Below are 27700 nucleotides of genomic sequence, written 5' to 3'. Positions count from 1 at the left end.
AGGACCTGTCTTATGTTGAAAATAAAATACTTATGAACAGACTAACCTGGTCTTCAAACATGTTGCTTATGTAGCTGCCTACTAGATAATTAAACTGGGAGTACTGTCAATCCAAGAAGTGCAAGAAATAAAGCTACGGCACGTGTCGTCCATTCAAAATAATAAGCTGTGACCACGCTGGATTCCGACAGAAGGATTTCCATTGCATACTTCAGCATAAAGTAGATCAATAACTGCACCTGCACGCATGGAAAAATTTACAAAAAAATCATGATGTCTGAATGAAGGCTAGGTTCCTATAAGAACATGACAAATGAATTTTGATTTTAAAAATTACCTTTACAGGTGTTGTGAGGAGTTTATAGGCTTCCACAAATGATTTTGCAGGCTTTTTGACTCATGCAAGTTATCACTACTCTCACAATCTGGGTCTTCACGATCATCCTCATTGGCATCTCTATTTGATTCTAGGAGCGGCTGAATCAATCCTCTCTGTTCACAGCTTGCAGCATTTCTGTTCCCTTGGCTCTCAGGCGGAGGTGGAGGATCCTCCGCCTTCTCTTCCCGAATAGGCTCCTTGAAACCCAACCAAAGCCCACATAAGATAGACCAGCCAGCACGCAGCCATCACCCATCCCGGCAACGTGTTCGAAACTTAGCGTCAAAGCTAAGAATGACTTTCTCTATTTCAAAGAAACCCTGCTAAAGCGGGTCCCACCGCCATACCCAAAGCACTTGCACTAACAAAACCAGCTGAAGCCTGCAGACGGGTCTTAGCCGGTACCCAGTCGCTGATGTATCGTCTGTTCACCGCTCGTGCTGACCCTAAGCTGCCATTGTACAGCTGAAATCAGTCATGTATCAGGAAAAGCTAAAGATAAACAAGTTGGCGATCGCCATGGATCTCTCCTATTTTATGCAATTATTTTCATATATAATGATCTGATTTTTAACCTAATAATCTTCTTGTCCTAAAACAAAAAACCATTTCACAAAGGCACGTTGTCCTTGGCTGCCCACATATGCCTTTCCCACATTTGCTCATCCATGAGCATCCAAAATTGCAAGAAAGGCCACATGTTGTACTAGAACACATTTGACCCCTTACAACAAAGAGAATCCTATGTCCTAGGGAGACCAACAAGGTATTAGAACATTACCCACAAAAAAATCCGACCAAGGATAAGAATCGGAAGAGAGTTGAGGTCATATGCCATGGCATAGAGCACGTTTTCCCACCAGCAGAACTACACTGCTAAAAACGAGAGGCTGGAAATAGGATCTATTGGACCAAGCACTAAAGTATACTGATGAAACAAGCTGTGCAACTGCCATCGAACCGATGATCACACCACATAAAGTAGGTGCAGCCTCCGAGACTATATGCATACTTGTCTGCCGAAGGAACGATAATGTATGTGTTCACCTATATAAAGAAAAGTGTTTCCGAGGTTAAGGAGGAGGGACATAAGGTGGTATTGTTCCCCGATAAACAATCATCCCCAAGCCTTGGAAGCTCCATCCTCCTTATCAAGTAGTGCATGCTTTGCTAGAACTGAAGAAAGCTCGTGGAGTTTGTTAGACGCTCTTGTGCCTTCTTTATAGAATGAATGATTGGATCCTGCAAACGAATAAATAAATAGAATATCTTTTAAAACCATTGACTACTTTAATCTACTATACATGTACATAAATTTTAAATGGAGGATGTCATTTACCTCAAGATTTAAAACTGGCAGGTTCGTCATACAGTGACTTTGTCTGATTTCTTAACTCAGCAAGGCTTCGCGTAGTGCACCGACCATGGCCCCCATACCCTGTTTGATCACTTTGATTAGTGATGCTATGAACACAACAACTGTAATCCTCCATGACAATATCAACTAACAAAGCAACTTCAAAGACATGCACAAGAGCCCCACACAAAAATTTAAAACCACCACCACTTTCATTACACTAGTCAAAGGTCCAAGAAGGTTGCCATCATGGCCAGCCTTTGGCCTCCGAGCATTCAAATCATCAAGAAGGTTGCCAGCATGAACGGCCAGCCATTCACCATACAACATTCAAATTTTTTAATAGCATGCGCAAAGTTAAATGTTTTTCAATCCAAAATATCTTGTAACTCTTCTCGTAGGATAAGTAGTTACCAAGAATTGAAGTGATACAAGATTTTATTTTATTTTTTTTTCAGAAAGGAGACTTCTATTAAGTATGAAAAAATTTTACAAAATGGAGATTTCACACCAAGAAAAGGTGGAGATCTCAACCAATCAGGAGCCCTGTGCTACCAGTAGGGTCCCGAATGAGAGGACGTGAAAAAGATACCAATGTCCCACTCTCTCATAAACTGGCCGCGCTTCCTCTCCGCAGCCCTCGAAGATCCCTGGGATTCTGGCCCAGGTAGCCATGATGGAGTGAATAATATCACTCCAAATCCTGCAAAGACACTGAGAAACAAGAACGGGAGTACCCTCAATGGCCTCGGTGCATCTAGCCTTCCAGATATTCCAGGCTGAGATGCTAGCAATAATCTCCCAAGAACTGTCTAACCTCTGTGCCGGAGGGACAAAGTGTGAAAGTGGCAAATCCTGAAGACAACACTGCCGAGCAACTCCTTGCCAGCCCCCTCGAATCTCAGCTAAGGCCCAGACTGTGTCAACCAAATGATAGAACCAAAGAAATGATAGGCATCCCTCTTAATCCTACCAAAGAGGTGTGCAATCGCAGACCAAACCCTCTGTGCTTCCCTGCATTCCCATAAACAATGATAAACTGACTCCGAACTCTTGCACATCTAGGGCATGCTGGGCAAGCATCAGTAAAACTGACCTCCATTGATTGGGTGCCAGACCACCATGAAGAGAAACCCAGATAAAGGAGGAAATCTGTGGCTTCCTATAAGAATGCCACAATCTCCCGCAAAAAAACCCTCTGAATGTCAATCGAAATGCCATAAGATTCCCAATGGGGTCTAAGAGTAGGGACACTCTGAATGTGTCCCAAGATAAGATGTCTGGCATTCCGCACCGTATAACTAAAAAAAGGCATGCTTTTCAAGGGGTTACAAGCATCCTTCCACACCCACTCACCGGGGTCCCAATGCAAATGTCTGATAGGGCAGCCACCATACAACCAAAGGCTAACACTCTCTGTGATCATCCCGGGGGGGGGGGGGGGGGGGGGGGGGGGGGGGGGGTCAACAAAGACGTGCTTCCCTAACCTACCAACAACTCTGACTGGACAAATCTGGGGGTCCTCAATAAGGTCCTGCACGTCACATCTCTCCAACTGCCATCCATCCTGTACAGAAAAAAAGACCGGTACATCATCCTCCCTAGGCAAGGGGAGACCCATAACCTTAAGAGAAACACCTGTCCCAGAAAAACCCCAAACCAAGAATGATGATGGGTCTTCCAAGAAAGATCCAGTAATCCAGTGGTTGGGAATGGCTGCATCAATCTGTGCAATCCTCCGACTAGAGCCTCCTCAATTGCTGCGTGAGATCCAATCTTTGTACCTCGGTGAGGCTCTGAAACCTCTTCCAAGCCAAACACTGTGGGGCAAAGCGTCTCCCAGCCAACCCAAAGAATATGCATAGCTGCCCCAAGAGGCCTACCATGCACATCTAAGATCAAATCATTCCACAGAATGGACTGCCGATTAACTTCCTCCGCTGAACGCGGGGAGATGTGTACCAAAAAACTCCTCAGGCAGTCCCAGGCCCGTAGGAAGGGACCTTACCCAGGGGGGATGAAGGGGAGCGGTGAACTGCATCCGAAAAAATAAAGCGTGAGCTGAGAGTCCAGTCACCTCCGCGAACAGGGACACACTTCGTGATCTGCTGCATGAGAAAGTCCTTCCACGGCTCAATGCCTGGAAGAAAGCCCCTAACAACCAGCTTACATAGCAAAGCCTTACATTGCACCTCAGGGTCAATGATATTCAATCCCCTTCCTGCTTAGGCCTGATAATGGTTTCCCAAGCAACTCTAGCCCTGGTGTGAGCATTTCCATCAAGCCCTGACCAAAGAAAGTTCCGTGTGCACATACGAAATGGTCCATAGTATCTAGGGAATAATTTTGGAGATCGACTTGTCCGTAAAGTCTCGGAATCTTTCGGAACTCGCAAATACACCATCGTTCCTTCAGAGAACTCTCTAGGTGAATGATGTCTATTAGAATAAAATTTGTCTCGGTCTTGAGCACTTCTAATAGATTCCTTCGCAACTTGTAGCATTTCTTGCATATCTTGCAAAAAAATTACGTGCTGCATCATGCTGAAGTTCCTGAGAATCCTACTGTAACAGGTGGTCTAGGTTGAAAACCATACATAAGCATGAAAGGACTAAAACCTGTATTCGTATGCTTAGTACTGTTATATACAAATTCTAACATAGGAAGATAATCCTCCCATTGAACTCTGTCTTTTGGATACATATGCGCGAAGAATATCCTCCAAAATTTGATTCACTCTTTTTTCTGGCCATCAGATTGAGGATGATCTGAGGAACTCAAATTCAAAATTGTTTCCAACTTCTCAAAAACAAGTTCCAAAAATCACTCTTAGAGTCCCTATCACTGACTATGTCTGTGGTAACCCGTACAGTCTAAACAATTGCTCGATAAACTGCCGTGCTAATTGCGTAGCTGTAATAGTCTTCCGAGTCGATAAAAATCTAGCCATTTTTTGTCAAGCGATCTACCACAACCCAAATAGAATCGTGGCCTTGATGTGTTCTTAGCAATTCCGGTAATAAAAATCCATGGAAAATACTTTCCCATTTATTACTTGGGATTTGCAAAGATGCAACAACCCAGCCTGTCTAAAGCATTCAGCTTTAATTTGTTTGAGAAACTTGACACTTGAGAACATAATCTTCTACATACCCTTTCATCTTTGGCCAATAAAGAGTGTGTTTCACTAACGATAGTGTCCTGTGTACCCGGGTGTCCAGCAGAAGGGGCCTCGTGACACTCCTTAAGAATCTTGGACACTAATGTCCGGTTCTGTGGTACACAAATTTTGTCATTACGGAATAGTAAAACCATTCCAAGTCATCCACTTGCCTCCTACAGCCTGAATGGTAGGCTATTCAGTCATTGAGTCTTGGTCAATCAATGAGCTCCTGTCCTGGATCTTCTGCCAAAATGGACCAAAATAACTATCAGTCCTGCAAAGCCCTCTCAATGACTGAAATAAGTCAGTAGAAATCTCGGTGAACCACAAGTATTCACTCTCTAATTCGACTAAGCGCATCTGCAACACTATTCATGGACCCTTTTGATAACGAATCTCAAAATCAAAATCTTGCATTAACTCAGCCCAACGAGCTTTCCTTCCTCTCAAATCATCCGCATCACACACATACTTGATTGACTGATGATCAGTCAATACCACAAACTTGGAGCCATATAAATAATGTCTCCAAACCTTGAGAGCATGAATCACAGCATAAAGCTCCTTCTCAAGGGTTGGCCAACGAGATTGAGTGTCGTCTAGCTTTTTACTTTCAAAAGCAACAGGTCTACCATCTTGAAATAAAGCAGCCCCGATGGCATAGTCACTGGTATCAGTTTCAAGAACATAAGGCCGACTAGGCGGGTAATGCTAAGATAAGTGCTTCCTTGACTTTATCTTTCAAAAGTTTGAAGGCCATATCCAAAATCGTTATTCCAAGTGATAGGCTGATTTGACTTATGTCCACGACCTTTCAACAAGTCGGTCATCGGTAGTGTGAGCTGAGAGTACTCCCACACAGATTTTCGAAGAAAAAACCAACAAAACCGAGAAAAGAACAAAGTTGTTTCACTGTTCGCAGTATAGGCCAATCCAGAACCTTCTGAACTCGATCATAGTCAATGCTCAATCTATCTCTAGTGATCTTGTGTCTGAAGTAAATGATGTCTGTCATAAAAAATTCACATTTACTTAACATAGCATATAGTCGATTCTGTCTTAAAATAGATAAGATAATCGTGAGGTGTCTAGCGTGATCCTCAAGAGCACGACTATATATCAAAATATCATCCAGGAACACCACCACAAATTTCCCCAAATGTTTACGAAAAAAGATCGTTCATCATTTGCTGGAAAGTGGTTGGAGTATTGGTTAACCCAAAAGGTAATACGAGAAACTCGTAATGGCCATACCTAGTCCAAAAGGCGGTTCTTTCGACATGCCTTTCATGAATACGTATCTGGTAATAGCCAGTACATAAATCTATCTTCGTGAAATATTTCACTCCTGCTAACCGTCAATCAGGTCATCTGATCTAGGGAGAGGATAACGGTTCTTAATTGTCAACTTGTTCAATCTCTTGTAATCTATACACATTCTCTAGGTGTTGTCCTTCTTTCTCCTAAGCAACACAGGTGCACCCCAAGGTGATTTTACTTGGACGGATCTGGCCCATCCTCAAATAATCTTCGAGTTGTTTACCCAACTCATCTTCCTCAGCTTGGCTCATCCTGTAAGGTGGAATACTGACAGGATGAGCACCAGGGATCAGGTCAATACGATGATCTACTGCCCTTTCAAGTGGTAAACCCGATGGCAGTTCCTTAGGAAATACATCTTGAAACGAATCAAGTATCTTATGTAATTCTTTGCTTTCAAAATACACTTAATGACATCCATAGAAGGTATGAGAAATGAAGAAAGTGGAATCAATACACAATGGAAAGCAGTATACAAAGAAGAATCCATTATATTTCCAAAATCAAATTTTTTTACAAGAGGTCCCTGGAGAGGGATGTATACAATCACCTAAAATACTATACTGGGTGTTCCTATGCTGAAAAGAAAAAATATGACTAGACCAATCTATCTGGACTTGAAGAGTCTTAAACCACTCAATCCCTAATAACAAATCTACTGTTCTAGGTGCAAATATAGCATTCCAGAGTATCTTTGTATATCTTGAATCCGGATTGGTAGCATCTCCACCTTTCGATCCCATACTTGCCGACCCGCAAATAGGCGTACCTCTTAGGTATGATCGCTGGGTGTCGTATCAAGACTCAATTTCTGCACAAGTTTGTAGTTAACAAAGTTGTGTGAGCTGCCAAGGTCTAGAAGAATGTGGATTCTATGGCCGTTCATGTCAAATCCCCACGGATCTCCCCTCGTGATCGATCTTGGTACGAAACTCGAATCCTGCAAACAAACGAACAAACAGACAAGCAAGGGGGTGCAGGCCTGACTCACCTCCCAACCATGACAGCCGTGGGAAAGCCCACAGTCTTGGCTGTCCCCACCGAGCCACGAGCTGAGCTAACTAGGTTGACGTACCGACCAATCTCCTCCTCGCGACGTCCCATACCGCCACGAAGCTGCCCCTCGCGGGCCTCGAGACTGCTGTCGGCCTCGGCTGCACAATGCAGGTGCACGTCTGCACTAGATCCATGCTCCAAGACCATAGAGCTCTCACAAACTCGCGTGACTCTCTATAATACAAATAACTAACCTTGGCCACCCTTTTATAGGCTCTTGGCCGGTCATCGGGCGTCCACACTTGGCCGCCCGCCCGTCCATACTTGGGTGCCGCCCGTTAGTATTTCCCTAACTCAGCTCGTCAATCAGCCTGCCTAGTTCCAAGCTTCCCCAAGCCTCGAAACTAGTCTTGCATGCGTATAGCACACGGTAGATACACACTGTGCACATGACATACTCCCCTTCCTCTAAGAGCTCACTCCTGAGCTCACTAAAAAGCCAGGGTAATCTCTCTGAAGAGTAGTCAATGTCTCCCATGTAGCGTCCTCCTCAATACGATCCTTCCACTTGATCTTGTATTCTGTGATAAGCGTATTACGCAATCGTCGTTCACGAAATCCAAGAATCTTTTCAGGTTCGTGCGGAACAAATGTCATGTCCTGGACATCTATAATTTCTTGAGGAGTAACTAACTGATCTGCTCCACCCAGTACTTCCTTAAGTCTACTGACATGAAATACAGGATGAACTTTCACATGAGAAGGCAAATCCAATTCATATGCAACTGAACCAATCCGTCGTGTAATACGAAATGGTCCACAGTATCTAGGGGATAATTTCGAAGATCTACCTGTCCGTAAAGTCTCGGAATCTTTCGGAACTCGCAAATATACCATCGTTCCTTCAGAGAACTCTCTAGGTGAACGATGTCTATTAGAATAAAACCCTGTCTCGGTCTTGAGCACTTCTAATAGATTCCTTCGCAACTTGTAACATTTCCTGCATATCTTGCAAAAAAATTACGTGCTGCATCTGCTGAAGTCCTGAGAATCCTACTGTAACAGGTGATCTAGGTTGAAAACCATACATAAGCATGAAAGGAATAAACCCTGTACTCGTATGCTTAGTACTGTTATAAGCAAATTCTAACATAGGAAGATAATCCTCCCATGAACTCTGTCTTTTGGATACATATGCTCGAAGCATATCCTCCAAAATCTGATTCACTCTTTCAGTCTGGCCATCTGATTGAGGATGATCTGAGGAACTCAAATTCAAAGTTGTTTCCAACTTCTCAAAAACAAGTTTTCCAAAAATCACTCGTAAACTTAGAGTCCCTATCACTGACTATGTCCTGCGGTAACCCATACAGTCTAAACAATTGCTCGATAAACTGCCGAGCTAATTGCGTAGCTGTAATAGTCTTTCGGGTCGGTAAAAATCTAGCCATTTTTGTCAAGCGATCTACCACAATCCAAATAGAATCGTGGCCTTGATGTGCTCTTGGCAATCCGGTAATAAAATCCATGGAAATACTTTCCCATTTATTACCTGGGATTTGCAAAGGATGCAACAACCCAGCCTGTCTAAAGCATTCAGCTTTATTTGTTTGAGAAACTTGACACTTGAGAACATAATCTTCTACATACCCTTTCATCTTTGGCCAATAAAGAGTGTGTTTCACTAACGATAGTGTCCTGTGTACCCGGGTGTCCAGCAGAAGGGGCCTCGTGACACTCCTTAAGAATCTTGGACCTAATGTCCGGTTCTGTGGTACACAAATTTTGTCATTACGGAATAGTAAACCATTCCAAGTCATCCACTTGCCTCCTACAGCCTGAATGGTAGGCTATTTCAGTCATTGAGTCTTGGTCAATCAATGAGCTCCTGTCCTGGATCTTCTGCCAAAATGGACCAAAATAACTATCAGTCCTGCAAAGCCCTCTCAATGACTGAAATAAGTCAGTAGAAATCTCGGTGAAACCACAAAGTATTCACCTCTCTAATTCGACTAAGCGCATCTGCAACACTATTCATGGACCCTTTTTGATAACGAATCTCAAAATCAAAATCTTGCATTAACTCAGCCCAACGAGCTTCCTTCCTCTCAAATCATCCGCATCACACACATACTTGATTGACTGATGATCAGTCAATACCACAAACTTGGAGCCATATAAATAATGTCTCCAAACCTTGAGAGCATGAATCACAGCATAAAGCTCCTTCTCAAGGGTTGGCCAACGAGATTGAGTGTCGTTTAGCTTTTTACTTTCAAAAGCAACCGGTCTACCATCTTGAAATAAAGCAGCCCCGATAGCATAGTCACTGGCATCAGTTTCAAGAACATAAGGTCGACTAGGATTAGGCAATGCTAAGATAGGTGCTTCCTTGACTTTATCTTTCAAAAGTCTGAAGGCCATATCCAAATCGTTATTCCAAGTGATAGGCTGATTGGACTTACGTCCACGACCTTTCAATAAGTCGGTCATCGGCAGTGTGAGCTGAGAGTACTTTCGTACAGATTTCCGAAGAAAAACAACAAAACCGAGAAAAAGAACGAAGTTGTTTCACTGTTCGCGGTATAGGCCAGTCCAAACCTTCTGAACTCGGTCATAGTCAATGCTCAATCCATCTCTAGTGATCTTGTGTCCCAAGTAAATGATGTCGGTCACAAAGAACTCACATTTACTTAACTTAGCATATAGTCGTTCTGTCTTAAAATAGATAAGACAATCGTGAGGTGTCTGACATGATCCTCAAGAGTACGGCTATATATCAAAATATCATCCAGGAACACCACCACAAATTTTCCCAAATGTTCACGAAAAAGATCGTTCATCATTTGCTGGAAAGTGGCTGGAGCATTGGTTATCTCAAAAGGTAATACGAGAAACTCGTAATGGCCATATCTAGTCTGAAAGGCGGTTCTTTCGACATGCCTTTCATGAATACGTATCTGGTGATAGCCAGTACGTAAATCTATCTTCGTGAAATATTTCGCTCCTGCTAACCAGTCAATCAGGTCATCTGATCTAGGGAGAGGATAACGGTTCTTAGTGGTCAGCTTGTTCAATCTCTTGTAATCTATACACATTCTCCAAGTATTGTCCTTCTTTGTCCTAAGCAACACAGGTGCACCCCAAGGTGATTTACTTGGACGGATCTGGCCCATCCTCAAATAATCTTTGAGTTGTTTAGCCAACTCATCTTCCTCAGCTTGGCTCATCCTATAAGGTGGAATACTCACAGGATGAGCACCAGGGATCAAGTCAATACGATGATCTACTGCCCGTTCTTCAGGTGGTAAACCCGATGATAGTTCCTTAGGAAATACATCTTGAAACGATTCAAGTATCTTCTGAAATTCTTTGCTTTCAAAGACACTTAATTCATTTACATCCAACGAAGGGATGAGAAAAGAAGAAAGTGGAATCAATACACAATGGAAAGCGGTATACAAAGAAGAATCCATTATATTTCCAAAATCAATTGTATTTACAAGAGGTCCCTGAGAGGGATGGATACAATCACCTAAAATACTATACTTGGTGTCCCTATGCTGGAAAAGAAAAAATATGACTAGACCAATCTATCTGGACGTCAAGAGTCTTAAACCACTCAATCCCTGATAACAAGTCTACATTTTCCAGATGCATAACATAGCATTCCAGAGTATCTTTGTAGTCCTGAATCTGGATTGGAAGCACCTCCACCTTGCGATCCCAAACTTGCCTTTCCGCAGGTAGGCGTACCTCATAGGTATGGTCGCTGAGTGTCATATCAAGACTCAATTTCTGCACAAGTTTGTAGTTAACAAAGTTATGCGAACTGTCAGGGTCTAAAAGAATGTGAAATCTTATGGCCATTCACTTCTCCATAAACTCGGAGAAGATCATGCATGCCAAATACTTTAGAGTTGAACAGACAATCAGAACAAGTACTAGGGCGAGAAAGTACAGTAATTGACTTACCTGTCAAAGACAACTGGTTAGCTGCCTTTGGCTTGGGTCCTGCGTTTGACTTGGTACCCTTTTGCTTCGGGCACTCGTTACGCATGTGTCCTTTTTCTTCGCAGATAAAACAACGTCCTTCCTTCTTGAAGCTTTAAAGCCCTAAGGAGTCGTTTCTTCTTCGCTGGTGTCGAACTGGAACTCTTCGAAGGTTGGTCCGAAGACTTTCCCTCTGTCGTGTTAGCCATAGGTGCGGAGAACTTTTCTTTTATGCTTGTTTCCCTGCTCGGTAACGGGTTTTGAGTTGGAAGAGACCATCGTATCATCATAGATACGAGCTGAATGAATGGCCTCGTCCAATGTTTTACATTTGTTATTTTTAACCTGTAATCGGTACGAGTCTGGTAAACCAGCTACGAAAAACCCCAAAAGAGTAGTGGGATCCATCTTTGTAGTCTTCATCTGCAAGTCAGGAAACGTCTGGAGGTAGACCTCATTAAGTGAGGTGCGGCGAGGTCATGGTCAAAGCTGAAAACCGGGCAACAACATCATCGTCATTCTCTTTCTTGAGGAATTCTTTCTTGAAGATATCTTCAAATTGTGCCCGAGTCGTTGGCTTAGGGTTGAGTTCCTTCCACCAAAGCAAAGCTTTGCCGGACAAGAAACCTGCTGCTAACTGGATCTTCCTTCCATCATCATACGGATGAAACTGAAAGTGAACTTGCCACTTATGTAGCCAAGTGTCCACGATCTCCTTGGTTCGCTGCTTTTGCTCGCCCCGAACGGTTTCAGAGTAATGTTGGGACCTAAAGCTGAAGCCAAGGTATCCATACCCAAGGAAGTACAGAGGGTAGTGGTCAATAGAGCGATGGAGTTCTGCAAAGCTTGCATCTGGGCTGCGATTTGTGCGTGACGTTCCGTCAAAGAAGCTTCGAGAGCTACTTTGAACTCTTGGAAATCGGATTTTGACACAAAATCGTCAAAAAGATCAGCATCGGTACCTTCCGTAGCCGGCAAGCCTTCACGTTCCACAAGGGGCTCCAGCTCCGATCTTGGTTCGAACTCGAAACCTGCAAACAAACGAACAAACAAACAAGCAAGGGGGTGCAGGCCTGACTCACCTCCCAACCATGACAGCCGTGGGCAAGTCCACAGTCTTGGCTGTTCCCACCGAGCCACGAGCTGAGCTAACTAGGTTGACGTACCGACCAATCTCCTCCTCGCAACGTCCCCATACCGCCACGAAGCTGCCCTCGCGGGCCTCGAGACTGCTGCCGGCCTCGGCTGCGTAAAGCACGTGCACGTCTGCACTAGATCCAGGCTCCAATTCCTCTAAGAGCTCACTCCAAAGCTCACTAAAAAGCCACGGTAATCTCTCTGAAGAGAAGTCAATGTCTCCCATGTAGCGTCCTCCTCAACACGATCCTTCCACTTGATCTTGTATTCCGTGATAAGCGTATGACGCAATCTTCGTTCACGAAAGCCAAGAATCTTTTCACGTTCGTGCGGAAACAAATGTTATGTCCTGGACATCTATGATTTTCTTGAGGAGTAACTAACTGATCTGCTCCACCCAGTACTTCCTTAAGTCTACTAACATGAAATACAGGATGAACTTTCACATAAGAAGGCAAATCCAATTCATATGCAACTGAACCAATCCGTCGTGTAACACGAAATGGTCCACAGTATCTAGGGGATAATTTCGAAGATCTACCGTCCGTAAAGTCTCGGAATCTTTCGGAACTCGCAAATACACCATCGTTCCTTCAGAGAACTCTCTAGGTGAACGATGTCTATTAGAATAAAACCTGTCTCGGTCTTGAGCACTTCTAATAGATTCCTTCGCAACTTGTAACATTTCCTGCATATCTTGCAAAAAATTACGTGCTGCATCATGCTGAAGTCCTGAGAATCCTACTGTAACAGGTGATCTAGGTTGAAAACCATACATAAGCATGAAAGGAATAAACCCTGTACTCGTATGCTTAGTACTGTTATAAGCAAATTCTAACATAGGAAGATAATCCTCCCATGAACTCTGTCTTTTGGATACATATGCTCGAAGCATATCCTCCAAAATCTGATTCACTCTTTCAGTCTGGCCATCTGATTGAGGATGATCTGAGGAACTCAAATTCAAAGTTGTTTCCAACTTCTCAAAAACAAGTTTCCAAAAATCACTCGTAAACTTAGAGTCCCTATCCAACTATGTCCTGCGGTAACCCGTACAGTCTAAACAATTGCTCGATAAACTGCCAAGCTAATTGCGTAGCTGTAATAGTCTTCCGGGTCGGTAAAAATCTAGCCATTTTTGTCAAGCGATCTACCACAACCCAAATAGAATCGTGGCCTTGATGTGTTCTTAGCAATCCGGTAATAAAATCCATGGAAAATACTTTCCCATTTATTACCTAGGATTTGCAAAGGATGCAACAACCCAGCCTGTCTAAAGCGTTCAGCTTTATTTGCCTGACAAATTTGGACATAATCTTCTACATACCCTTTCATCTTCGGCCAATAAAAAGTGTGTTTCACTAATGATAATGTCCTGTGTACCCTAGGGTGTCCAGCAGAAGGGGTGTCGTGACACTCCTTAAGAATCTTGGACCTAATGACCGGGATCTGTGGCACACAAATTTTGTCATTACGGAATAGTAAACCATTCCGAATCATCCACCACTGGCCTCCTGCAATGGTAGACTGCGCAGTCATCGAGTCTTGGTCAATCAATGAGCTCCCGTCCTGGATCTTCTGCCAAAATGGACCAAAATAACTATCAGTCCTGCAAAGCCCTCTCAATGACAGTAGAAATCTCGGTGTGAACGACAAAGTATTCACCTCTTGAATTCGACTAAGCGCATCTGCAATACTATTCATGGACCCTTTTCGATAACGGATCTCAAAATCAAAAATCTTGCATTAACTCTGCCCAACGAGCTTTCCTTCCTCTCAAATCATCCGCATCACACACATACTTGATTGACTGATGATCAGTCAATACCACAAACTTGGAGCCATATAAATAATGTCTCCAAACCTTGAGAGCATGAATCACAGTATAAAGCTCTTCTCAAGGGTTGGCCAACGAGATTGAGTGTCGTCTAGCTTTTTACTTTCAAAAGCAACCGGTCTACCATCTTGAAATAAAGCAGCCCCGATAGCATAGTCACTGGCATCAGTTCAAGAAACATAAGGCCGCCGACTAGGATCAGGCAATGCTAAGATAGGTGCTTCCTTGACTTTATCTTTCAAAAGTCTGAAGGCCATATCTAAATCGTTATTCCAAGTAAAAGGTCCTGACCGGCTCGCTGAAGCTCCCGTCCCTCCCTGCTCGCGCTACCTGCACACCTGCGCCCCCCGCCTACCTGCCTGCTCGCCCCTCGCACCCCCTCATTCCTCGCGTCCCCCCTTGCCCCCCCGCCTGCCCTCGCTACTGCGCCCCCCTCCCTCGCTGTTCTGCCCGCCGCCCCACCTCGCCTTCGCGCCCCCCGTTCTTTTCGCGCCTACCTCCCCTCTGCAGCGCCCGACCCCCCCCCCCCTCGCCAGCTCTTTCTCCCCCCCACCCCTCTTGCGCGCAGCTCCCGCCCCCCCCCCCCCCCCCCCCCCCCCCCTAGGGCTGCTCCTTCGCCGCTTCGCCTCCCCCTCCCTTTTCTTGCTGATTTCCGCCCCTAGGGGGGTTTTTCCTTTTTTCTCCGGCTTTTCGTCTTCTGCCTCTCTGTGTGCAGCTCGGTTCTTGCAGGATCTCCGCTTTCGTCTCGCCTTCGCCATAGCTTCAGACTCTGATGGAGGCTCCTCCCGCCCCGCCTCAGAGGGACTCCCCCGCGCAGCCCCCTCGCCCGCCCCTGAGGACACCCCATCAGGCTTTCCTCTTTCGCCAGAAGAGGAAGTGAGCCTCACTGCAGAGGTGGAACGCCTCCAAGCTCATTCCACCATCTGCCGTTATAGTCGGCACTCGCCCTAGCAGAGGGGAGATCCGGGATCTTCTCCAGGCCCGCCTTCTTGCAGATGTGGGCAAGATCCTGGACGTACAGCTACCTGGCCGTGGACATTACCAGATCGAGTTCGAGACCGCCCAGAGCGTGGCCACGGTCCTAGCCATGAGTCCCCTTGACATCAGGGGTGCTCGGGCTTTCTTCAGACCTTGGCAGCATGGTTTGACCTAGCAGCGGCTGAGCAGGAGAGCGCCTTTTTCATGTTACAGTTTGCTTCCCTGGACTCCGCCGGGAGTATCTTCCGCTCCTCTCTAGGCTAGGAGCATTGGTGGGCTCGGTACTAGAGACTGGCCCCACAGCAGCTTCAGTGGTGGCCAGAGCAGCTGGGCTACCTTCGGTCAGAGTTTTGGTGTCTGACATCTCTCCCTTCCTAAGGTCATTCAGCTACCTAGGAATGGGGGGGGATGGATTGATCAGAGAGTGGAGTTCTCGGGGCTCCCGAACCAGTGCTTCATTTACAGGCAGATCGGTCATCTGGCCAAGGCCTGCCCTCGCAGGAGACTCGACCCTCACCACAGCCAGCAGGCCCCAGATGGCCCGCCGCCCACCACAGATGCGGCTCGGCAAGCAGCAGCCTCCGAGACACCTGCTCAGGCCACAGAGACCTCGGAGTGGCAGCCTGGACAGGGGCGCCATCGAGGGAGACAGCCACCACAGCAGCACGCCCAGAGACCGCTGCAGCAGCAGTCACAGTCTCAGCATCACTGGGTTTCCGTGAGGAACAGCTTTGCTCCCCTCCAGGAGAAGACCCCTGCGAACGACTGAGGACCAGGAGATGCCAGCACCCCCTCCTTCACCCCCCCCCACCGCCTCGCTTCCACCTTCGTCTCGATTTTGAGAAGGCATACGATAGAGTTGATTGGGGTTTTCTTAGAGGGCACTATGCTTCGCCTGGGCTTTGAGCCAAGCTGGATTAGAGGGGTGGCGGCTCTGTATTCCGCAGCTCGTAGACAGGTGTTGATTGCAGGAGGACGAGGGCCGAGTTTTTGAGCTGACCAGATCAGTCCGGGCAGGGGTGTCCCCTCGCCCCTTTTCTTTCTCTCTTCTTTGCGGAGGCTATGAGCATGTATTTGACGGCAGAGGAGGTTGGTTTGAGAGGACTCCAGCTCCCAATCCGGGGGGAGGACCTGCTCGATACTGAGTTTGCTGACGACACGGGCTTATTTTTGCATGGCCAAGAGGCCAATCTTCTTCGGGCGGCAGAGCAGTCGCTCCGGTTTTTTTAGTGCAGCTTCGGGAGCATTGATCAATTGGCGCAAGACAGTGGCCTTTTGGATCAGCAGCGCTCCCACTCCGGCATTGGAGCCCGGACCCCGGTTTTAGATGGATTCCTCCTGGCATAGCAGTGCAGTATTTGGGATGCCAGATTGGACTAGATTTGTCACCTGAGCAGCAGATTGCCCCGCTTCTTCTGAGCATTCGGAAGAAGCTTTTGTATTGGAGTACAGCGCGACTATCCTTGGCTGGGAGGGTGGTGGTGGCAAATCAGGTGCTGTTAGCGACCATGTGGTACATTACATCTTGCCCGGGCAAAGGTTGCATGGGCAGTTATTACACTTCCGCTGGCTCAGGGAGGCTTGGGCATTATAGATCCAGTCGATCAGAGTAGAGCCTTACTGGGGAAGCTTATTGTTCGAGGGCTGCTTCCAGGCGCGCAGAGCTGTGGAAAGAGCTTCTCTTGCAGCGGCTCCAGGCTCGGGCTCCCCAGCAGGGGGCACTTGGACACCAGAGATTCGCTGGATCTTCATAGAGATGAGGAGGACAGGCCTCAGTAGAGGATGGGAGAACAGATTTGCTTTGAGCATCCTGAGAGCTTGGGAGCTGCTGAGACCGGGCTCTCTCAGCGACCTCCTCCTTGTGTTGAGCAGCGGACCAGACAGCCGCTCATCTGGAGCCCAGCGGTTCGCACAGAGCAGGGTCATATGCTGGGTTCTCGGCCTCGTCTAGCCCTGGGGACCTTTAGCAGCACGCCCAGCACGTAGTTTTGGAGACTGGCAGGCCTTCTGCAGTCTCCCAGAGGAGATCTAGGTGGAGAGGCTGAGTCACTTCAGAGGGGGGTTGATTATGAGGGATGATATTCAGGAGGCACTCACAGAGGAGTGGTTCACGCCTTTCGAGCTAGTGGCCCCACGGTGGATGGGAGCCTTTACACAGTTGGAGATCCTGATTGCTGTCAGAGCTTGCACTGAGGATGGTAGATGCCTCTACTATGAGATTCAGGATGAGGGCAGACTTCAGAGAGTGGAGGTGGAGTTGCCTTTGGTTGCAAAGTGCACCTTTCAGAGGATACGGGTAGTGGCCGCCGCTTCTCGGAAGTGGCATATTGACCCCGACCCTGTAGATGTGCTCCCGGATTGGCGCATATGGGCATATGCAGCGCGCCCCTTGGCCCGGCTATAGTGGGACCTTGGGGAGTACGAGTGGCATGATCCTTATGCATCCCTTGAGGCCACAGAGATCACCTTTTTCCAGTATACTGTTCGGCTGGGGCGGCATATTTTGACGGCGAGGAGGATGGTCTCTCTAGCTGCAGCGGGGCACTAGCGACTACAGGGACTCTCACAGGAGTTCCTGGAGGATTTTTGGGCCCGGCTCTGGGCTAGTCGACAAGCCCGCAGGATCTCGACTTTCCAGTGGCTGGTCGCCCACAGGGGCTCAGCAGTTGGCACCTGGCTTGCTTACAGCAGTCTTTCGGCGGCCACCGTTTGGAGGCACAGAGACATTGCCTATGGGATTGCCCTCAGGCGCAGCAGATTTGGCTGCGGATGCTGCGTATTCTGGCCCCCCTCTCTCCAGAGGGTATGTTTACGTGGGGTGCCGCTGCTTGGTCGACTTCGTCAGGGCCTGCTATGGGCTATGAGATGGAGCAGAGCAGGACAGTCAGGCCATCAGATTCATTAGGGGCTAGCCTCGCCTGGTTCCGTCATCACCGGATTTCTCGTCCGCCAACTGGACACAGGAGAGGGATTTACGATGGGAGCTCCTCAGCAGTCTCACCATCTGGTTCACCTGGAGGGCCCGGTGTTTCTTATGAGCAGGAGAGATCTTTTGTAGCCCTACGGGCGTTTTTATATAACTAATGAAAGGATCTTTTCTCGAGGGAAAAAAAAAATCGTTATTCCAAGTGATAGGCTGATTGGACTTACGTCCACGACCTTTCAATAAGTCGGTCATCGGTAGTGTGAGCTCAGAGTACTCCCGTACAGATTTCCGAAGAAAAACAACAAAACCGAGAAAAGAACGAAGTTGTTTCACTGTTCACGGTATAGGCCAGTCCAAAACCTTCTGAACTCGGTCATAGTCAATTCTCAATTCATCTCTAGTGATCTTGTGTCCCAAGTAAATGATGTCGGTCATAGAGAACTCACATTTACTCAACTTAGCATATAGTCGATTCCGTCTCAAAATAGATAAGACAATCGTGAGGTGTCTGACATGATCCTCAAGAGTACGGCTATATATCACAATATCATCCAGGAACACCACCACAAATTTTCCCAAATGTTCATGAAAAAGATCGTTCATCATTTGCTGGAAAGTGGCTGGAGCATTGGTTAACCCAAAAGGTAATACGAGAAACTCGTAATGGCCATACCTAGTCCGAAAGGCGGTTCTTTCGACATGCCTTTCATGAATACGTATCTGGTGATAGTCAGTACGTAAATCTATCTTCGTGAAATATTTCGCTCCTGCTAACCGGTCAATTAGGTCATCTGATCTAGGGAGAGGATACTGGTTCTTAATGGTCAGCTTGTTCAATCTCTTGTAATCTATACACATTCTCCAAGTATTGTCCTTCTTTCTCCTAAGCAACACAGGTGCACCCCAAGGTGATTTACTTGGACGGATCTGGCCCATCCTCAAATAATCTTCGAGTTGTTTAGCCAACTCATCTTCCTCAGCTTGGCTCATCCTATAAGGTGGAATACTCACAGGATGAGCACCAGGGATCAAGTCAATACGATGATCTACTGCCCGTTCAGGTGGTAAACCCAATGGCAGTTCCTTAGGAAATACATCTTGAAACGATTCAAGTATCTTCTGAAATTCTTTGCTTTCAAACATGGAAGGGATGAGAAAAGAAGAAAGTGGAATTAATACACACTGGAAAGCGGTATACAAAGAAGAATTCATTATATTTCCAATTTCAATTGTATTTACAAGAGGTCCCTGAGAGGGATGGATACAATCACCTAAAATACTATACTTGGTGTCCCTATGCTGAAAAGAAAAAATATGATTAGACCAATCTATCTGGACGTCTACATTTTCCAGATGCATAACATAGCATTCCAGAGTATCTTTGTAGTCCTGAATCTGGATTGGAAGCATCTCCACCTTGCGATCCCAAACTTGCCTTCCCGCAAGTAGGCGTACCTCATAGGTATGGTCGCTGAGTGTCGTATCAAGACTCAATTTTTGCACAAGTTTGTAGTTAACAAAGTTATGCGAACTGTCAGGGTCTAAAAGAATGTGAATCTTATGGCCATTCACTTCTCCATAAACTCGGAGAAGATCATGTATGCCAAATACTTTAGAGTTGAACAGACAATCAGAACAAGTACTAGGGCGAGAAAGTACAGTAATTGACTTACCTGTCAAAGACAACTGGTTAGCTGCCTTTGGCTTGGGTCTTGCGTTTGACTTGGTACCCTTTTGCTTCGGGCACTCGTTACGCATGTGTCCTTTTTCTTCGCAGATAAAACAACGTCCTTCCTTCTTGAGCTTTAAAGCCCTAAGGAGTCGTTTCTTCTTCGCTGGTGTCGAACTGGAACTCTTCGAAGGTTGGTCCGAAGACTTTTCCTTTGACATGTTAGCCATAGGTGCGGAGAACTTTCTTTTATGCTTGTTCCCCTGCTCGGTTAACGGGTTTCGACTTGGAAGAGACCATCGTATCATCATAGATACGAGCTGAATGAATGGCCTCGTCCAATGTTTTACATTTGTTATTTTTAACCTGTAATCGGTACGAGTCTGGTAAACCACCTACGAAAAACCCCAAAAGAGTAGTGGGATCCATCTTTGTAGCTTTCATCTGCAAGTCACGAAACTTCTGGAGGTAGACCTCATAAGTGAGGTGCTGCGAGGTCATGGTCAAAGCTGAAAACCGGGCAACAACATCATAGTCATCCTCTTTCTTGAGGAATTCTTTCTTGAAAATATCTTCAAATTGTGCCCAAGTCGTTGGCTTAGGGTTGAGTTCCTTCCACCAAAGCAAAGCTTTGCCGGACAGGAAACCTGCTGCTAACTGGATCTTCTTTCCATCATCATATGGATGAAACTGAAAATGGACCTGCCACTTATGTAGCCAAGTGTCCACGATCTCCTTGGTACGCTGCTTTTGCACGCCCCCGAACGGTTCCGGAGTAATATTGGGATCTAAAGCAGAGGCCAAGGTATCCATACCCGAAAGAGTAGAGAGGGTAGTGGTCAAGAGAGAGATGGAGTTTTGCAAAGCTTGCATCTGCGCAGCGATTTGTGCCTGACGTTCTGAAGAAGAAGCTTCGAGAGCAACTTTGAACTCATGGAAATCTGATTTGGACACATAATCGTCAAAAAGATCGGCATCGGTATCTTCCGTAGCCGGCAAGCCTTCGCGTTCGATAAGGGACTCCAACTCGGATTCTTGGCTCAACATCGTGAAGAGGGCAAGTGGAGAGAAAATTCGATCTTGCACAAGAAAGTACTAGAGAACTTGAGAGCTTGAGAGCTTGAAAACTTGAGAGATGTGTGGCAAGAAGCCCACTTAAGGGGTTTATATAATCTTCCCCAAAAGCAACTTGAGCTTTTGCTTTTGTGTTATATATATATATATAGTTTTCTTTAACTTTAAACCTTAAGGGGGCCTTTAAACTCTTTTAAAAAAAAAGTTTAATCTAAAAAAAACGAAAGCAGCTGAATTCGGCGTTTCAATGCTTTTACTGTTTTTTTTTCTCCCCTCCTGGATTTAGCGCCGCCGGCCTGCCTCGCTGCCGTCACCCGCCGCCTTGCTGCCAGCGCCACCTTCGCCCCGGTGTCCATGGCTGTCTGCGCCTGCGCTTGTGCCTGCGCCAACCGGCGCCTGTGTAGGCTTGGCCGCCTGCGCACGGCTGCCTGCGTAGGCATGGCTACGTGTGCTGGCGTAGGCCTGGGCGCCTGCCAGCATGGCAGCCCGTGTAGGCCTAGCCGCCTGCATAGCCGGGCTGTAAATTCGCTTGCGTCTACAACAGCCGGCAGTACAATTGTACCCGGCAAGCAGTACATGACCAGCAGTACCCGGCCAGCAACCGACGATGCATAGCCAGTGATCGCTTCTCTCGCTCTCTCTCTCTTTCTCTTTCAAACAAAAGCCAACGTGCTTTTTTTTTTCTCACACAACTGTTCATGCGACTGCACAAACACATCCAGCCTTCTTCTTGCAAAGCAAAACAACCCTGCTAAACCACCTACTCCGTCATCACGGGTTTCTTTGATGAAAAAGCAACATACTAATTTGAAAAACAGAAAGCTTCTTGAACACATACCTTTCTTCGACCTCATCTTCTCTACCTACCGACTTGCTCGTTCACGAGGCACGCTCTGATACCATTGTCAAATCCCCATAAAGCGCATCTTCATGTTGGTGTCATAGATGCTAGGTGGTGGCTGGTGTATGCAAGTGTGCCCGTGTGTGTGTGCCACGTTTAAGACAAGTGGAAAAGCTCCATTGATTTAAATCAACCCCCCTTCACCCTCTCCCTCCCCTAAACACGCTGTGTGCGCGCACACACATGCATGCCTAGTTGAACTCATTTTGGCCATTGTGAATAGAACACTTCAGAATTTAAACAAAATCCAACCAAGGGAGAGTGACACACTCATGTATAGATTAGTAGAAGGCAGTCCAAGAATTGGAAAAATACCCCTGGTTCCTTGACTTTTATAGAAACTACACAAAGAAAAAGCATGAAGTCCTTAAGACTTTCTGATGATAGATTACATGATTGGAAATCCATAGCTTACTGTATGCAAGCATGGTGGGAACATCTTCATCACCTTGGGAGCTCTATGGCAGTCCTTGGAGGGAGAGAACCCCAACATAATTCTTTCTATTTTAATGAGGGTGGGGACATTCTGTTAGCATTGATGGTGCCAGGAGTGGAGCATGTGTAAAGAGAGAGATGGAGGTTCAAGACATGACGAGTTGGTCCACAGAGATAGAGAGAGTTGCAATAGCAAACAAGAGATAGAGATGTGACAGAAAACAAGAAATGAAATGAAATGAAATGAAATGTTATATTAACGTCTTCAAAAGGCCATAATGACCTATGAGACCAAAAGTTACATCATGGTGGATCTGATACAAATGATGCATAACTCAAATGATGCTCCTTGTATTACAACCACCCAAGTACATGCTTTCATAGGCATCAAGCCTTATCTTTTGACCGAAACCAAATAAGGGCTATTCACACCCAAAGAGGGTGTTACCACCAACTTACTCCGAAATTCCCAACAAACCCCCCTTCAGAGTGATGGAGGTGACCCCTGACAAACCTTCATTAGTAATTCACCTTATAAGAAAGTGCAATTCATAACCTCATGGGAGTCATCCACAAGACAATAAACCATCAACTCCATCATGCATGGTATGGACTGAATACTATGACATCCCCACTAACGTCATCAGTGATATAAACTCTAAATTGCAATCATGTGATACAAAACAACACACTGATGTCAACACCCGAACTCTCATGTCGAGCCTGATATAAAAACTTGCCCACTAGATGATAGTCGACATCAGTCTATCAAGACAAATCTCCTTGCTCTAAGGAGGGGTAAAAACGAAATCATGGAGCATTACAAAAATGAAACACACTCGAAATATTTAATTCGGACTTTGGGAGACTTCTAGGGCAAAGAATCCATGACTCAAACATAGTAGGAATTAGAAGGCCCAATCATAATCTTCCTCATTTAAGAGAAAGATTCTCCATTTCCAGTACAGTGGTCACTGTGAATGCCTTGTCTTTTGGTTCATGATCTATTTCTTCTTCAGTTACTAGGTTTGCATGATCTTTTTCCTGTTCCTTTGCCATCTTCTTCAAGCCTCTTTCTTCTATGTGACCAAGCTTCTTGCAATAACTGCACCTTACTGTTTTTCCCCCTTTCTTTCCTTTCCATTTGGTTGCCATAGCTCTATGTATATCAAATGCCTTTTCATCTTGCTCCTTAAGATGACGGTCTTCTTCCATTAATGTTGAAAGCATGTTAAAGAGTGTCTCTCTCGGCACTCTCAAAAATATCAAAATCTCTGGAAACTTGGGATATCTTCTATGCTGGATAAAAGAAGAGCTTCTTATCATCCTCTTCAACATTCACTCCCAGCCTTGACAGTTGTTGCAGAATGGAGCCAATGTTGCTAAGTGCTCTCCCAAGGTCTCACCCATTTTTAGACCAAACAATTTTTGCTTCGAAAAAACCTCAAGAGTTATTTATCTTGTTGCCAAACAAATTTTCCAATTTGCCCCATACCTCATTGGCACTCTTGTTGGAGTCCACATGGTGAACAAGATGGTCGGACAACGCAAGCCCGGTGAGAGTGATGGCCTTGTCATTTCAATCTTGCTAGATTTGAATCTTCTCAGCTCCTTCGTTGTTGCCCAGTTTCTTGTCGGTGCCACTGACCATTGACCCCCCTCATCAGATGAAGACAAAGCTTTGTCTACTAGGTTGAGAAGTTGATGCCATTGAACTTTTCTATCCTGAAACTTCCCTTGTTCCTCTCCATAATTTTGAAAACCCCCGAATTTCTGCAAAATCCCTAAACTTTTGTTGAGTTAGTAGATTCAAATAGGTGGTTTTATCATTTATTAAGATAAACCACCAAATTTGTTGTTGTCATGGCATTGCTGCAGGTGATAGCTGCTGATGGTGATGGGCTACTGCTGCTGGGCAGCATCAGGCAGTGGCCAGCGGCGATGATGATGCACCATGGAGAGGTATACAGGATGGCGAAGAGCACAGACCAGCTCACGCAGTGTGTAGGGGCAGCTCTGATGAGAAACACACAACTCAAAAAAAAAACGCAGTAATGATGAATAGGTGTGAGTGCTTGTGTGCAAGCAAAGAATGGATACATTCATTTGTAGCAAAAGCAGTACATTTTAGCTCCACTTTTCACAAAAGCATCACCTTAAGAGGACAGAATTTGAAAGCAGTTCATACCTACAGGAGATAATCCAATCGTTTGCGCTCTCTGAGCTCCCCCCCCACGTTGCCTGCATCCTGCCCCCTCCCCCCCTTCGCCCGCCCTGCCCCTTTTCCCTCTCTCTTTGTGCCGCCCTGCCCAGCTTCCCCCCCTTTTCTCTGCGCCTGCCCTGTCCCCCTCCCCTTTCCACTTTCTGCCCCTCATTTCCCCCCCTTTTCTCTGTGCCGCCCCCCTTCCCCGTTTTCCGCTTCTTCGCCCTTCTCCCCCCCCCCCCCCCCCCCCCCCAATTTCTCCTTCCCCTCCCTCTTCCCACAAGTAGTTATTTTAGGTTCTTCATGGCATTTCCCTTTCGGCAAGATCACGATGCTCCAGCATGGTCCTCGCCATCTCCACCACAATCCTATTCTTGCGTTCGACAACTCCATTCTCCGAAGGCGATCCAGTATTGGCCAGTTCCCTTTTGATGCCATGATCTGCACAAAATCTGAGAAATACAGTCGAGGAGAATTCACCTCCTTTATCAGCCCTGAGAGTCTTGACCTGAAATCCAGACTCTTTCTCCACCATCACGTGCCAATCCTTGAATCGAGCAAAAGCCTGGTCCTTCTCGGAAAGAAAGTAGACCCACGTGAATCTGGTACAATCATCAACAAGCAGCATAAAGTAGAGAGATCCTCCCAAAGATGGTGTCTGCTTCTGGTCTTCACCCTCAGGAGGACTCCATGGCAGCCGCTCCGTCAGCCCTGATCAAGGCTGCCGTTGCTTGCTTATCTTTTTCCGAAGCGGACCTTCAGATCCTCGCTACAATTGTTGCAGCATTAGAGGCCTCCATCCTCGTTTGCAAAATTGTTGGTAGCCGCCCTGTGCACGGACAACTCAGCGATCTTTTATAGGTGAGCCTGCAAAGATCACAGCTACTTCCGCAGAGCTAGCACCCCCGAATTCGATGTGCAGTGGGGGCAGGGATCTTTCATGGCCCGAGGGCATGACTACTACCAAGTAGAGTTCGACTCGGCCCAGCGGCGCCAGACCGAGTCATGCAGTTGAACCCCCTTGCATTGTGTACGGCCCAGGCCTTCTTTGCGCAATGTCAGCACGGCTTCGACCCTACGTTCAACCCTTTGGCTGGCGTGTCGGGCTTCCCAGTGATAGTTTGCTTCCCAGGCTTTAGGAAGAAATACCTTTCTCTTCTCCTGGTGATTGGTGGTGCCATCCGGGGAGTGATGGAATCCCCCCCCCCAACTGCTGCCTCGGCCCTCGCACGGGCAGTCGGGATTCCATCCCTTCGCATCTGTGTTGCCTCGCCGGGTTCAATGCCTCATCTTATATCTATTCCATGTCTTCGGGACGACCCCATCATTCAGTGAGTGGAGTATTCAAGCCTTTCAAGCCAATGCTTCATTTGTAGTCACATGGGACATCTAGCCAAAGCATGCCTTCGGCGTCAGTCTAGGAGACCGCCTCCTGTGCGCCCCCACCTCCCCACACCCCCCCCCTCCCCGCGGTTTCCTGTTCAAACCCTCACCAAGGGGTAGAGAGAGAGGCACAGGTTCTCAGGCAATGGAGCATGAAGGCCCGTCCGCGGAAAACCCAGGTGTTGGAGAGTGGCGAACGGTTGGCCCATGCTCGGTTTGTCAGCCCATAGTCACCAGAAACGAGAAACAGGAACGGAAACGTTTGAGGGATGGAAACGGGGAAATGAGTTTCACCCTACTTAGGAATCAAGTGTATCAAGCCCTCTGAGAGCCTCTCTAGCATGGCACCTGTGCATAATCTCATTGAAGGCAGCTCGAAGGTCACCTTCCATGAGGTCCCAATAACGAAGAAAGAAAGAAACTGGAAGCCCGTCTACCCCTGGGCATTTGTCCCTAGGAAGTGCTGTCAATGCCTCTGCTAGCTCCTCAGCAATAAATGGAGTCAATAGGAAGGACCAAAGAGAGGGGGGAACCACCTCTCTCGTGTGCCGCATTGGCTCTCACATGGGGGGGAACAGAAACAATAGCTCCATCTTGGCCACGTAACCTGCAAAATGCCGTCTCTCCTCCTGTGGCCTGTGACACTGTCGCCGGCCTGGGTCCAGAATGAAGCTCTGGCATTGTACCTGTACTCCAACCTCCTCTCCTCTATGGATCTAATCTCCGTGTGCGTGGCAGCAAGCTGACTCTCAATCCACAAGCTATCTGGGAAACTCTCGTGAAGCCGTTGTAACCTTAGACTCCTCTTCTGCTCCCAAAATCCCTCCAATCTGCTCTGGGCTGCTTCCTGTAAGAAACCGCTGATCTCTCGAGGCCCACATCCAATGTGCACGCAGCAGAACCTGAAATAAAGTCTAGTCCCACCTATATCTGCTCTATCCTGCTGTAGATGTTGGGGTCTTGAATGAGGCTATCCGGAATCCTAGAGCTCGCATGCCTATCCTACCTCCAAGGGTCCTCTACTAAGGACAAAATAATCGGAGCGTGATCTGAAAAAGTAGTGCTTGCCAAGATACCGATCATGCCCCCTGGCCGCAAGCCCACTCATCAACATAAAACCTGTCAAGTCTAGAGAGGTTAGGGCCAATGCTCCTATCCGACCATGAGAAGCTAAGGCTCCCAGGTCTACGCCCAAACTCTAGAAGATGCAAAGAGGGTCCTGTCCCCTAAGTGCCGCTATCATCTCCTCCCAGGTAGAGTACAGTGCTCCTGAGACTGTGGCCGTGCCTCCACAAGTCTGTCCTCTGCTGCCTCTATCATGTTAAAGTCACCACCCATGCACCAAAAGTTAGCCTGGGGAAGGGCCTACCGGACTATGCTCCAAAAGAGGGCTCTACTTGCAGCGGCGTTCAGGGCATAGACATTGAGGAAGCCAGCGTTATCCTCCAATCAAAATGGTAACCCACTATGCTCGCCCAAGAACTATGACTCATGAGCCTGCGAGACTGTCGGGAAAAGTTGCTCACTGTGTCAAAAATACAAACTCCTCCTCGCGTCTCGAGATCTTGGCCAAGGCCATCAAAAGGGGACTTCAACCTTTCCTCCCTGACTTGTTTCGTGACACTCAGACCGGTTGTTCAGGATCGGAGCATCCTAGATAACACCTTCACCTTCTGGGAGAGGCGATAGCTTCGACCAGGAAGCGGCAACAGGACCTCATAGTACTACTACTAGACTTTGAGAAAGCCTATGATAGTGTGGATTGGAGCTTTCTAGAGGGCACGATGAGCCGGATGGGATTCCCTGTGGAGTGGATTCGTGGGGTTTCAAGACTCTACTCAGCCTTGCTTAGCCAGGTTCTCATTCAGGGAGCCTCCAGCCTGGACATTTCCCAATCTGAAAGGGGTCTAGTGGACTCCAGGATGTTTAAATATTTGGAAAGTACAAGC

At 46.7% G+C, this 27700-nt stretch overlaps 1 pseudogene across 1 annotated transcript in view; it reads right to left on the bottom strand.

Moving 5' to 3' along the window:
- Positions 1-27700, bottom strand: part of LOC147621376 (SPX domain-containing membrane protein OsI_17046-like) — a 40850-nt pseudogene that overhangs the window by 2454 nt on the left and 10696 nt on the right. The window contains exons 4-7 of the transcript XR_015269815.1: positions 1719-1817; positions 1166-1621; positions 338-834; positions 43-239 (exon numbers count right to left, since the gene is read on the bottom strand). The product of XR_015269815.1 is annotated as an SPX domain-containing membrane protein OsI_17046-like (transcript). The remainder of the gene's footprint in view (positions 1-42; positions 240-337; positions 835-1165; positions 1622-1718; positions 1818-27700) is intronic.

Source organism: Cibotium barometz, chromosome 30 (assembly GCF_041138505.1).
Source record: "Cibotium barometz isolate CiBa-2024 chromosome 30, ASM4113850v1, whole genome shotgun sequence".
Taxonomy (NCBI): domain Eukaryota; kingdom Viridiplantae; phylum Streptophyta; class Polypodiopsida; order Cyatheales; family Cibotiaceae; genus Cibotium; species Cibotium barometz.
The sequence above is the reverse complement of the archived record's forward strand: the minus strand, read 5'-3'. Positions and strand labels throughout refer to the sequence as shown.